The sequence below is a fragment of the Macaca nemestrina genome, chromosome 3 (genome assembly GCF_043159975.1).
Source record: "Macaca nemestrina isolate mMacNem1 chromosome 3, mMacNem.hap1, whole genome shotgun sequence".
Lineage (NCBI taxonomy): Eukaryota > Metazoa > Chordata > Mammalia > Primates > Cercopithecidae > Macaca > Macaca nemestrina.
The window spans coordinates 28,597,626-28,611,011 of NC_092127.1; the positions used below are offsets into that span (position 1 = coordinate 28,597,626).

The 13,386-nt window shown below is 41.8% G+C and overlaps 1 long non-coding RNA gene across 1 annotated transcript in view; it reads left to right on the forward strand.

Moving 5' to 3' along the window:
* The first annotated feature begins 1,597 nt into the window (after positions 1-1,597).
* The window catches only part of LOC105488648 (uncharacterized), a 66,184-nt gene continuing 54,395 nt past the window's right edge, over positions 1,598-13,386 (forward strand). Inside the window, exons 1-2 of the long non-coding RNA XR_011620862.1 lie at positions 1,598-2,173; positions 8,173-12,304. This is a non-coding gene — a long non-coding RNA (uncharacterized lncRNA). The remainder of the gene's footprint in view (positions 2,174-8,172; positions 12,305-13,386) is intronic.

Below are 13,386 nucleotides of genomic sequence, written 5' to 3' on the forward strand. Positions count from 1 at the left end.
ATTAAAAGAGTAACTTTGATCATTGTTAGTGGTTGAGTATGGATTAATATGAGACTGAGAAACTGCTGGGGGGGTGTCTCAGTCTTTCTACAAAGCCCAACATATTCTCAGGGTGAAAATATAAGAAAGATCCCCTCTTGGTTCTGGCAGGTGCAAAAGAAAGGTACTCATTATAAAATAGACCAAGAGATTTTTCCATCACAAAAGCTTAAACTTCAGGGGAAGGCATTTTTCTAATGCCTTATGACAGCTGCAGGAAGGGCATTTCTCCTACCCCAGCTCTTTCTATCCTTCCTGTAACTAACTAAAGGAAAAAAGTAGCTAATAGGAATCAAGTCAAGGAAATTGACAGTACACTGTAGACCAGAGTAGAGGTCTGTGGAAAAAAAAAATATTATACCACTGGAGAAACATTTATGAAGGTTACTATCCTGAGACACAGGGCCATTTAAACACTGGCTTAACAGGAAGATTATAAAATACTCTTCTTCAATACATCTTTTTCTACACTAACTGGGTGCCAATTTAATAACAGATAATTACAGTTGAAAGCTGTAGAACTTGAACTCTTTCTGAGGAGCAGTGCTTCATGGAAGTTCAAAACCAAGGGAAAAGACAAAAAACAAGGACACTAGAAAAAAGAAGAAAATGAAGGTAAAATAAAATATTTATTTTTCTTATTCTTATTTGATTTAAAAGGTAACTCTTTAAAGTGGTAATAGTACCTCTGTACTTGATAATTATAGGATATAGATAAGTGAAACCAATGTGTCACTATTATAAGTGACGGGAGAAAAAAGTTAGGAATACTATGGTGGAAAGTACCTACACTGCAATAGAGTGTTATTTGGAGGTGAATTTAGATTAAATAAAAATATTTATTGTAAACTCGAGGTCAGAACAAAAAAATTCCGAAGGGTGTGAAACAGGTATGAAAAAAAAGCATTTAAAATAAAATCATAGAAAATATTCAATTAAAACCAGGGAAGGAAAGAGTGAAGGAAACAAAACAAATGCACTGTATGGAAAACAAAAACATGAGCAATGTTATTCTAACTATAACAAGGATCATTTAAAAATGAATGGTCTACATACACCAACTAAAAGGCAGAGATAGTTAGAGTTGATTAAAAAAAGATTCAATTATGCTTTTTCTACATGATGCTTACTTTAGATATAAAGATGTAAGTCCAAAGTAAAGTGGTGGAGAAATGTATACCATGCCAATACTATGCAAAACAAAGCTGAAGTAGTTATATTGATTTCAGACAAGTTAGACTTTGTAAGATGGAAGGTGATCAGCAATAAAAGCACCAATGCATAATGACAAAAAGGTCAATTCTTCAAAAAGACATCATTGAGAGGTGAAGCCAGGTGGGCTTCTGGGTCAGGTGTGAACTTGGGGAACTTTTCTGTCTAGCTAAAGGATTGTAAACACACCAATCAGCGCTCTGCATCTAGCTAAAGGTTTGTAAACTCACCAATCATCACTCTGTAAAAACGGACCAATCATCACTCTGAAAAATGGGCCAATCAGTGCTCTGTAAAATGGACCAATCAGCAGGATGTGGGCGGGGCCAAACAAGGGAAGAAAAACTGGCCACCCAAGCCAGCAGCGGCAACCGACTCGGATCCCCTTCCATGCTGTGGAAGCTTTGTTCTTTCACTCTTCGCAATAAATCTAGCTGCTGCTCATTGTTTGGGTCTGCACTACCTTTATGAGCTATAACACTCACTGTGACAGTCTGCAGCTTCACTCCTGAAGTCAGTGAGACCACAAACCCACTGGGAGGAATGTGCCAACTTAACAGCTGTAACACTCACCACAAAGATCTGCAGCTTCATTCCTGAAGTCAGCGAGCCCAGGAACCCACCAGGAGGAATAAACAACTCTGGACGTGCCACCTTTAAGAGGTGTAACATTCACTGTGAAGGTCTGCAGCTTCACTCCTGACGTCAATGAGACCACGAACCCACCAGAAGGAAGAAACTCCAGACACATCTGAATATCTGAAGAAACAAACTCCAGAGACACCACTGCGAGAACTGTAACCCGCACTGCGAGGGTCGATGGTTTCATTCTTGAAGTCAGTGAGACCAAAGACCCACCAGAAGCAACCAATTCTGGACACATTTTGGTGACCATGAAGGGACTATTGCCTTTCACCAAGCAGTGAGTACCATCGGACCCCTTTCACTTGTTCTTCTGTCCTATTTTTCCTTAGAATTTGGGGGCTAAATACCGGGCACAAGTCTGCCAGTTAAAAGTGACTAGTGTGGCCGCCAGACTAAACACACCGGTGTTAGGCTTTCTGGGAAAGGGCTCTCTAGCAAACCCCAACTCTTAGGAGTTGGGAGCGTTGGTTTGCCTGGAACAAGCTTCTGCTTTTCCTGTACTTTGGGGCTGAGCCAAGGGTTGACAGGAAAGCCATTCAGCTCTGAGGTCTTGACAGCAAGTTGGTTGACTCTGCGGCCATGAATGGAACTCTCAAAGTTGTGTTACCCAAGTGAGACTCACCGTCTATCCTATTTATCCTGACCCTGGCTTCCTGGGTCCTAATGCCTGCCAGACAAACTTCCTCCTGCCTCTATTCTCCAAGGCTAGTCACACTTCAAAAAACCATTCCCTGTCTCTGGTGCTTTTCTAGTTTCTCCTGTAAGAATGATTTCTAGTATAAACTTCAAGACTCTGTTACCTTCTTTAGGCACTTGGGCTCACCAATCAGAAAGACATAATTTTTCCCCGAAGCCCCATCATAGGGGGGACTACCTGGAATTTTAGGATCCCTCCTCAGACAAACATGCCGAACAAAAGCTATTCCTAAAGCTAGGATATGGGGAGCCTCAGAAATTGTATCCTTCCTATTCATATAAGTGAGGACAAAAGGCATCACTCTTCCAACTCTGGAGATCTGGAGATCCCTTCTGTCCCTCAGGCTATGGCCCTCCACTTCATTTTTGGGGCATAATATCTTCATAGGACACAGGTAAGGTCTCAATACTAACAGGAGAATGCTTAGGAATCTAACAGGTATTTGAGAATGCATCAGTAAGGGCCACTAAATCCGACTTTTCTTGATTCTCTTTGTGGTCTAGGAGGACAGGCAAGGGTGCAGGTTTTTGAGAATGCATCAGTAAGGGCCACTAAATCCAACTTTCCTCAGTCCTCCTTGTGGTCTAGTGTTTCTGCTGCTGCTTCAGTAAGCACAACTATTCAGATCAGCAGGGTCCAGGGACCATTGTGGTTTCTTGGGCAAGAGATGTTTCTACTGCTGCATTGGTGAGCGCAACTATTCTGATCAGCAGGGTCCAGGGACCATTGTGGGTTCTTGGGCATGGGGAGAAATAAACAAAGCAAAACTGCAGGCGGTTTTGTCTTTCAGATGGGAAACACTCAGGCATCAACAGACTCACCCTTGAAATCCATCCTAAGCTACTGGGACCAGTTTGACCTGCAAACCCTGAAAAAGAGGTGGCTTATGTTTTTTTCCTGCACTGCGGCCTGTCCCCAATATTCTCTCTGATGGGGAAAAATGGCCATCAGAAGGAAGTATAAATTACAATACCATCCTGCAGCTTGACTTTTTCTGCAAGAGGGAAGCCAAACGGAGTGAAATACCTTATGTCCAAGCTTTATTTTCATTGAAGGAGAATACGCAACTATGCAAAGCTTGCAATTTACATCCCACAGGAGGACCTTTCAGCTTACCTCCATATCCTAGCCTCACTATAGCTCCCCTTCCTGTTAATGATAAGCTTCCTCTAATCTCCTCTGCCCAGAAAGAAGTAAGCAAATAAATCTCCAAAGGACCACAAAAACCCTTGGGCTTTCAGTTATGTCCCCTTCAAGCTGTAGGGTGAGGGGAATTTGGTCCAACTTGGGAACATGCCCCCTTCTCCCTCTCTGATTTAAAGCAGATCAAGGCATATCTGGGGAAGCTTTCAGACAATTCTGATAGGTACATAGATGTCCTACAGGGTCTAGGACAAACCTTCGATCTCACTTGGAGAGATGACATGCTATTGTTAGATCAAACCCTGGCCTTTAATGAAAAGAATGTGGCTTTAGCTGCAGCCCGAGAGTTTGGAGATACCTCTTATCTTAGTCAAGTAAATGATAGAATGACAACTGAAGAAAGGGACAAATTCCCTACTGGTCAGCAAGCCATCCCCAGTATGGATCCCCACTGGGACCTTGACTCAGATCATGGGAACTGGAGTCACAAACATCTGTTGACCTGTGTTCTAGAAGGACTAAAGAGAATTAGGAAAAAGCCTGTGAATTATTCAATGATGGCCCCATAACTCAGGGAAAGGAAGAAAATCCTTCTGCTTTCCTCAAGCAGCAAGGAGAGGCCTTAAGAAAATATACTCCTTTGTCACCTGACTCACTAGAGGGTCAACTGATCCTAAAAGATAAGTTTATTACCCAATCAGCCACAGTTATCAGGAGAAAGCTCCAAAAGTGAGCCCTGAGCCCTGAACAAAATCTGGAGGCATTATTAAACCTGGCAACCTCAGTGTTATATCATAGGAACCAAGAGGAACAGGCCCAAAAGGAAAAGCAAGATCAGAGAAAGGCCGCAGCCTTAGTCATGGCCCTCAGACAAACAAACGTTGGTGGTTCAGAGAGGATAGAAAATGGAGCAGGCCAGTCACCACGCAGGGCTTGTCATCAGTGTGGTTTACAAGGACATTTAAAAAAAAATTGTCCAATGAGAAACAAGCTGCCCCCTTGTCCGTGTCTGCTATGCCTAGGCAATCGCTGGAAGGTGCACTGCCTCAGAGGACAAAGGTTCTCTGTGCCAGAAGCCCCCAACCAGATGACCCAACAACAGGACTGAAGGTGCCTGGGGCAAGTGCCAGCTAATGTCATCACCCTCACTGAGCCCTGGGTACGTTTAATCATTGAGGGCCAGGAAATTGACTTCCTCCTGGACACTGGCGTGGCTTTCTCAGTGTTAATCTCCTGTCCTGGACGGCTGTCCTCAAGGTCTCTTACTATCCAAGGAATCCTGGGACAGCCTGTAACAAGGTATTTCTCCCACCCCCTCAGTTGTAATTGGGAGACTTTACTCTTTTCACATGCCTTTCTTGTTATGCCTGAAACCCCCACACCCTTATTAGGGAGGGATATATTAGTCAAAGCTGGAGCTATTATCTACATGAATATGGGGAATAAGTTACCCATTTATTGTCCTCTACTTCAGGAGGGAATCAACCCTGAAGTCTGGGCACTGGAAGGACAATTTGGAAGGGCAAAAAATGCCCACCCAGTCCAAATCAGGCTAAAAGATCCCACCACTTTTCCTTATCAAAGGCAATATTGCTTAAGGCCTGAAGCTCATAAAGGATTACAGGATATTGTTAAACATTTAAAAGCTCAAGGCTTAGTAAGGAAATGCAGCAGTCCCTGCAACACCCCAATTCTAGGAGTACAAAAACCAAATGGTCAGTGGAGAGTAGTGCAAGATCTTAGACTCATCAATGAGGTAGTAATTCCTCTATATCCAGTTGTACCCAACCCGTATACCCTGTTCTCTCAAATACCAGAGGAAGCAGAATTGTTCACTGTTCTGGACCTCAAGGATGTCTTCTTCTGTATTCCCCTGCACGCTGACTTACAATTTCTCTTTGTTTTTGAGGATCCCACAGACCACACGTCCCAACATATATGGACAGTCTTGCCTCAAGGGTTTAGGGATAGTCCTCATCTGTTAGGTCAGGCACTGGCCAAGATCTAGGCCACTTCTCAAGTTCAGGCACTCTGGTCTTTCAGTATGTGGATGATTTACTTTTGGCTACCAGTTCAGAAGCCTCATGCCAGCAAGCTACTCTAGATCTCTTGAACTTTCTAGTACAAGGGTAAAAGGCGTCTAGGTTGAAGGCCCAGCTTTGCCTATAGCGGGTCAAATATCTAGTCCTAATCTTAGCCAGAGGGACCAGGGTCCTCAGCAAGGAATGAATGCAGCCTGTACTGTCTTATCCTCACCCTAAGACATTAAAACAGTTGTGGGGGTTCCTTGGAATCACCAGCTTTTGCCGACTATAGATACAGTGAGATAACTAGGCCCCTCTACTCTAATCAAGGAGACCCAGAGGGCAAATACTCATCTAGTAGAATGGGAACCAAGGGCAGAAACAGCCTTCAAAACCTTAAAGCAGTCCCTAGTACAAGCTTCAGCTTTAAGCCTTCCCACAGGACAAAACTTCTCTTTATACGTCACAGAGAGATCTGGGATAGCTCTTGGAGTCCTTACTCTGACTCGTGGGACAACCCCACAACCAGTGGCATACCTAAGTAAGGAAATTGATGTTGTAGCAAAAGGCTGGCCTCACTGTTTAAGGGTAGTTGCGGCAGTGGCCATCTTAGTGTCAGAGGCTATCCAAATAATACAAGGAAAGAATCTCACTGTTACTCATGATGTCAATGGCATAATAGGTGCCAAAGGAAGTTTATGGCTATCAGACAAACACCTACTTAGATACCAGGCACTACCCCTTGAGGGACCAGTGCTTCGAATATGTACATGTGTGGCCCTCAACCATGCCACTTTTCTCCCAGAGGATGGGGAACCAATCAAGCATGACTGCCAACAAATTATAGCCCAGACTTATGCCACCCGAGATGATCTCTTAGAAGACTCCTTAGCTAATCCTGACCTTAGCCTGTATACTGATGAAAGTTCATTTGTGGAGAATGGGATATGAAGGGCAGGTTTTGCCATAGTTAGTGATGTAACAGTACTTGAAAGTAAGCTTCTTCCCCCATGGACCAGCACCCAGTTAGCAGAACTAGTGGCACTTACCCAAGCCTTAGAACTGGGAAAGGGAAGAAGAATAAATGTGTATACAGATAGCAAGTATGCTTGTCTAACACTACATGCTCATGCTGCAATATGGAAAGAAAGGGAGTTCCTAGCCTCTGGGGGAACCCCCATTAAATACCACAAGGAAATTACGGAATTATTGAATGCAGTGCAAAAACCCAAGGAGGTGAAAGTCTTACACTGCCAAAGCCATCGGAAAGGTGAAGAAGAAAAGACAGAAGGAAAACACTGGGCAGATGCTGAGACCAAAATTGCTGCCAGGCAGAACCTCCCATTAGAAATACCTATGGAAGGACCCTTGGTATGGAACAACCCCCTCCAAGATATTAAGCCCCAGTATTCCCCGAATGAAGCAGAATGGGGACTTTCGCGGTGTCATAGTTTTCTCCCCTCAGGGTGGTTAATGACAGAAGAAGGAAAGGTACTTATACCCAAAACCAGCCAGTGGAAAATGCTTAAAACCATCCACCAAACTTTTCATATGGGTATTGAAAACACTAATTAAATGGCCAAATCCCTATTTACAGGGACAAATCTCCTCCGGATCATCTAACAGGTAGTCAAACCTGTGAGGTGTGCCAAAGGAATAATCCCCTTGGTCCATCATAAAGCCCCTTTGGGGGAACAAGGAATAGGTCACTATCCTGGAGAGGACTGGCAGTTAGACTTCATCCATGTGCCTAAGTCAAAGGGATTTCAATACTTGTTGGTCTGTGTTGATACCTTTACAAATTGGATAGAAGCTTTCCACTGCAAGACAGAGAAGGTTCAGGAAGTGAATAAAGTCTTAATTCATGAAATAATTTCTAGATTTGGGCTTCCTCAAAGCTTACAGAACAACGATGGTCTGGCTTTTAAACCCATGATAACTTAGGGAATTTCCAGGGCACTAGGGATACAATATCACCTTCACTGTGCCTGGAGGTCACAATCCTCAGGGAAGGTTGAGAAGGCAAATGAAACACTCAAGAGGCACTTAAGGAAACCAACACAAGAAACCCATCTCCCATGGCCTACTCTTTTGTCCATGGCCTTGTTGACAATCCGAAATTCTCACAAAATGGGACTTAGTCCATATGAAATACTGTATGGATGACTTTTTCCCACAAATGACCTCCTACTTGATCAAGAAACAGTCAACTTGGTCAAAGGTATAACTTCTTTGGCAAAATATCAAGAAAACCTTAAAAACCTACCTGAAGGCTGTCACAGAAAAAAGGGAACAGAGTTGTTTCAACCAGGATATCTGGTGTTGGTCAAATCTTTCCCCTCTACCTCCCCATCTATGGATTCTTTGTGGGAAGGACCATACTCCTTAATCCTCTCTACCTCTGCACTTAAGGTGGCAGGAGTGCAATCTTGGATTCACCACACCCGAGTTAAATTTTGGACATCCCCTGAGGAACCTGTGGGACCGTCAGCTCAGGAGTCCCAAGATCAGCCAGACCAGCCTTGATACACGCGTGAACCATTGGAGGACTTGCATCTTCTATTTCAGAAGGAAACATCACAGACTAAAAAAGCTGCTACCACTGATCCTGAAGAAAAACACCTTCCTCCTTAAAAAAGATAAGTGAAAACCTATATAATCTTTAACACCTCTCTGTGCCCCTTTAATGGAATCCTTTTACTATTTCATCATATTATTAAGCAGCATACTAACCATACTCTTTGCAGTAAGGCTATATACTATAGCTCCTGCCAGGACAAAAATAATATAGAACACAGAGAGCCACTCAGTTTGTTCCCAATATCCCTTTCCAGCCACTCACCGGAGCTATCTTGGGAAGCATTCTAGGAGTATGGGAAAAGGAAAACAATAAACACACACCATTTTATCATAAACAACCAGTTCTGTCTATCCAGCCAAGGTATATTCTTCTTATGTGGAACGTCGACCTATATCTGCCTCCCTACTAACTGGACAGGCACTAGCATCTTAGTCTTTCTAAGTCCCAACATTAACATTGCCCCAGGAAATCAGACCCTATCAGTACCCCTCAAAACTCAAGTCCATCAGCACAGAGCCATACAACTAATACCCCTACTTATAGAGTTAGGAATGGCTACTGCTACAGGAACCAGAATAGCAAGATTATCTACTTCATTATCCTAACTATCACACACTCTCAAAAGATTTCTCAGACAGTTTACAAGAAATAATGAAATCTATCCTTACTCTACAATCCTAAATAGACTCTTTGGCAGCAGTGACTCTCCAAAACTGCTGAGGCCTAGACCTCCTCACTGCTGAGAAAGGAGGACTCTGCACCTTCTTAGGGAAAGAGTGTTGTTTTTACACTAACCAGTAAAGGATAGTATGAGATGCTGCCCGGCATTTACAGGAAAAGGCTTCTGAAATCAGACAACACCTTTCAAACTCTTATACCAACCTCCGGAGTTAGGCATCATGGCTTCTCCTCTTTCTAGGTCCCATGACAGCCATCTTGCTATTACTCACCTTGGTGCCCTGCATTTTTAATCTCCTTGTCAAATTTGTTTCCTCTAGGATAAAGGCCATCAAACTACAGATGGTCTTACAAATGGAACCCCAAATGAGCTCAACTAACAACTTCTACTGAGGACCCCTGAACTGATCCACTGGCCCTTTCACTTGCCTAAAGGGTTCCCCTCTGGAGGACACTATGGCTTCAGGGCCCCTTCTTTGCCCTATCCAGCAGGAAGTAGCTAGAATGGTCATCGCCCAATTCCCAACAGCAGTCGGGGTGTCCTGTTTGGGGGTGGGGATTGAGAGGTGAAGCCAGCTGAGCTTCTGGGTTGGGTGGGGACTTGGAGTACTTTTCTGTCTAGCTAAAGGATTGTAAACGCACCAATCAGTGCTCTGTGTCTAGCTAAAAGTTTGTAAATGCACCAATCAGCACTGTATAAAAATGGATCAATCAGCACTCTGTAAAATGGACCAGTCAGTGCTCTGTAAAATGGACCAGTCAGCAGGATGTGGGCAGGGCCAAATAAGGAATAAAAGCTGGCCACCTGAGCCAGCAGCAGCAACCCACTGGGGTCCCCTTCCACACTGTGGAAGCTTTGTTATTTCACTCTTTGCAATAAATCTTGCTGCTGCTCACTCTTCGGGTCCGCACTACCATTATGAGCTGTAACACTTACTGCAAAGGTCTGCAGCTTCACTCCTAAAGACAGTGAGAACCACGAACCCCCTGGAGGGAAGGAACAACTCTGGACGCGCTACCTTTAAGAGCTGTAACACTCACTGCGAAGGTCTGCAGCTTAACTCCTGAAGTCAGCGAGACCAAGAACCCACCAGAACGAACCAATTCTGGATACACCATGATCTTAAATATTTATATATCACAACAGCTTCAAAATACATGAAGCAAAACTGATAGCAGAAAAAGATAAATCCAGTATTACAGTTGGAGAATTCCACATTTTCCTATCACTAATGGTTAGATCAAGTAGGGAGAAACTGTATAACAACAGTCTAATAAGAAAAACCAAGCAAAAAGTGAAATATTTCGTTGTCATGAGTTGGAATACCTCAATATTGTTAAGATATCAGTTGTTTATAACTAGATGTAAGGATTAAAGATAATTTGAATAACTATTCCAGAAAGATATTTTACAGATATTAATAAAATGACTCAGAAAGATAAATGGAATTGCGCTTCAAAATGATTATAGTTAGGAAAGCTAAAAAAAAAAGTGAACGAGAGTCAGCATAGCATCGTGATTAGGATCGTGGATCCTGAGCCCCACAGTTGAGGTTTGAATCTGGCTCTTCTGCTTACTATTTTACCAGTGGTAGTTAGGCTTTTATCACTTGGAGGCTACCAAAACTGAGTAGACAAAAAGCTTATTATATTTTTGAAGGGACTATCTTTTCTAAAGTATCTGAAAGAAAACATGACAATTCAGGACCTAAAACAAAGCTTGTGTCTGCAGATGTCTCTGCATCATGTGAGCTTTAAAAAGTTTCACACAACCCACAAAGTAGGTGATATGGTAAGGCTTTGTCTCCCCACCGAAATCTCATCTTGAATTGTAATCCCCAGGTGTTTAGGAGGAGATCTGGTGAGAAATGATTGGATTAAGGCAGTAGTTTCACCCATGGTGTTCTCATGATAAAGAGTAAGTTCTCACAAGATCAGATGCTTTTACAAGGCAGTTTTCCTGCTCTTGCTAGCACTCTCTCACCTACTGCCATGTAAGATGTGCCTCTTCCCCTTCTGCCCTGATTATAAGTTTCCTGAGGCCTCCTCAGCCATGCAGAACTGTAAGTCTATTAAACCTCTTTCCTTTATATATTAAACAGTCTCGGGTATTTCTTTATAGCAGTGTTAGAATGGACTAATACAGTAGGTATTTTGTAAAGTCCCTTCAGATACAGCAAAAGTAATAAGGAAAAAGAAAGAAACTTCAGGAGGGCAGAGTCAGGGTCTTTGTAGAACAAGGTTTCTAGTCCCGAAAAGAGGGCCTTAGAAAGGAGTTTCCTGCCTCCTTCCTCACTAACTTTTCTGCCAAGAGACATTCAGAATTTCAAAATTTCTATAGATCAGTATTGCTCTCCTTCTTCACTTATCCAAGTGGACGTATTTATTGTCAATATATTTTTCCTGTTCCATCATTACCAAATGAATATGAGATTGACTGTAAGAAGACGGAGCAAACTCATGCCTTTATTCCATAAGGGTCTAAATCAAAGTGGTACCATCTGAGCCTAAGGAAGTGATAATCACACCTACCCAAGATTTCCTGAACTTTAAATCTGATGCAGTGATGTAGTTACTGAACTGGACTTTGTGGAGTTTTTTTTTTTTCCACTGGGGGTGAAGTGGGTATATTTTACCTTTGGTCATAAGAAAAGTGGATTGTCATTGGAATTAATGCAGTTCATCGAGTATTTTCCACTACGCTTTCTGGGTACAAGGATGATCTTCTTTATTAACACTGGGTGGTGCTGAAGATACGACATGTGCTTTAAGATATGAGAATTACTTCTTGGCCAGAATATTTAATTACTGGTTTGAGATCCTTCAGAGACCTCTGTTGCTCTGCACAGCAACCAGGAACATGCAAATTGTTTATCACCCCAAATGAATTAAATGAGCATAAACTACTCATATGTCACCAGATATCATATGCAAAAAGGCATTTGTCATTTTAAGCACTGGTAAAGATTTTGGTTTTTTTGCCACAGCATAACCTGGCCTATGTTGTTTGATACAAGAATGATAGATAGATGACAGGTAGATAGATATACTTCTATGTATATATGTGTGTGTATGTGTATATACATGTACATATTTAGTTCAATAGAACTGTATCTATATGCTTACATGTAGGTATGTTTATAGATATAGGTGTGTACATATATTTAAGATTAAGAAATTCTAATATATTTATAGCTAACCGGAATTATTTTTTAGAGACAGAACACAGAATTCTTCAGAGAAAGACCTGTAAACTGCTAGAATTGTGCCTTGCAAAAAGAGAGGGTAAGGGATTTAAAGCATAAGTGTAGACACTGGACTCTATAGCTGTCTGGAGAGTTTATCTGTAACAACATAATGCAGCTGTGAGGAAAGAGAAAAGTGGTGCATTATGAACTAAGCAGCTATTGCAGGGAGCACACAATAGCCTTGGTAAGAACAGTGAATATAGAGGTGAAAAAAGTGGCTCAAGAACTATGTGGGTGGAAATTTCAGAAGTTTGTAGAAATTGAGTCTATGTGTTGGCATAGAAGTACTTCAAAGTGCTTCTGAATTTCTAGTACGGGTAACTGAGAATTTGTAACATTGCTGATTTAGGTTAAACACAAAAGACAGGTTTGGTGTGAGAAAGAAGGAAGATAAACAGTGTACATGGAAAACATTCAGCAGCATGAAGTATTGCTGGCTGAGTAGAACCAAACGATCAAGTTATTTTGAAGGTGAATTAAAATTACTAATACGATTCATTATCATCAGGCATATCACATAAATTTCATTGATTCTTCTTTCAAATGAATGAATACATTTCTTTCTACATGTTTTACTTCTTTAAACTTATTTTATAATCATTGAACAAAAACAAATGCATAAATAAATCTAAGTATGTTACTTTTTTCTTTTCCTTGCTTTTGAACTGTTTTATACCCTCGTCACTCCTTCTCTTGTAAAGCTAGTTTTCATTCATTCACCCTTTTTTTCTAACCATCAGAACAATCACATAAGAACAATTATATTTCTCAATGTATAAAATATCAAAGAGACAGCTAACAAAGTTCAGAGGATGATTTCAAGCTCAAATCTGTACAATTCTGGATCCCATAATGGTTAACAGTAAGCTGTGCAACCAAATGCCTTTCAATACTTTGTATTTTTATCATTGAGAAAGGCTTCCACTAGCATTTAGCCATTTATGCCATCTTGATGAGTGTTTACAAGTTTTCTGCAAAGTTCTGCATCACTCTGAAAAGCAGCACATACTTCACTGGATAAGAAGCTCTTCATCTAATCACTCCAAGAGGATTACTTATCATATGGCAAGCCAGCTATTGTCTGCATAGTTTCTATTATCCTACCACAGCTGTCTTGTT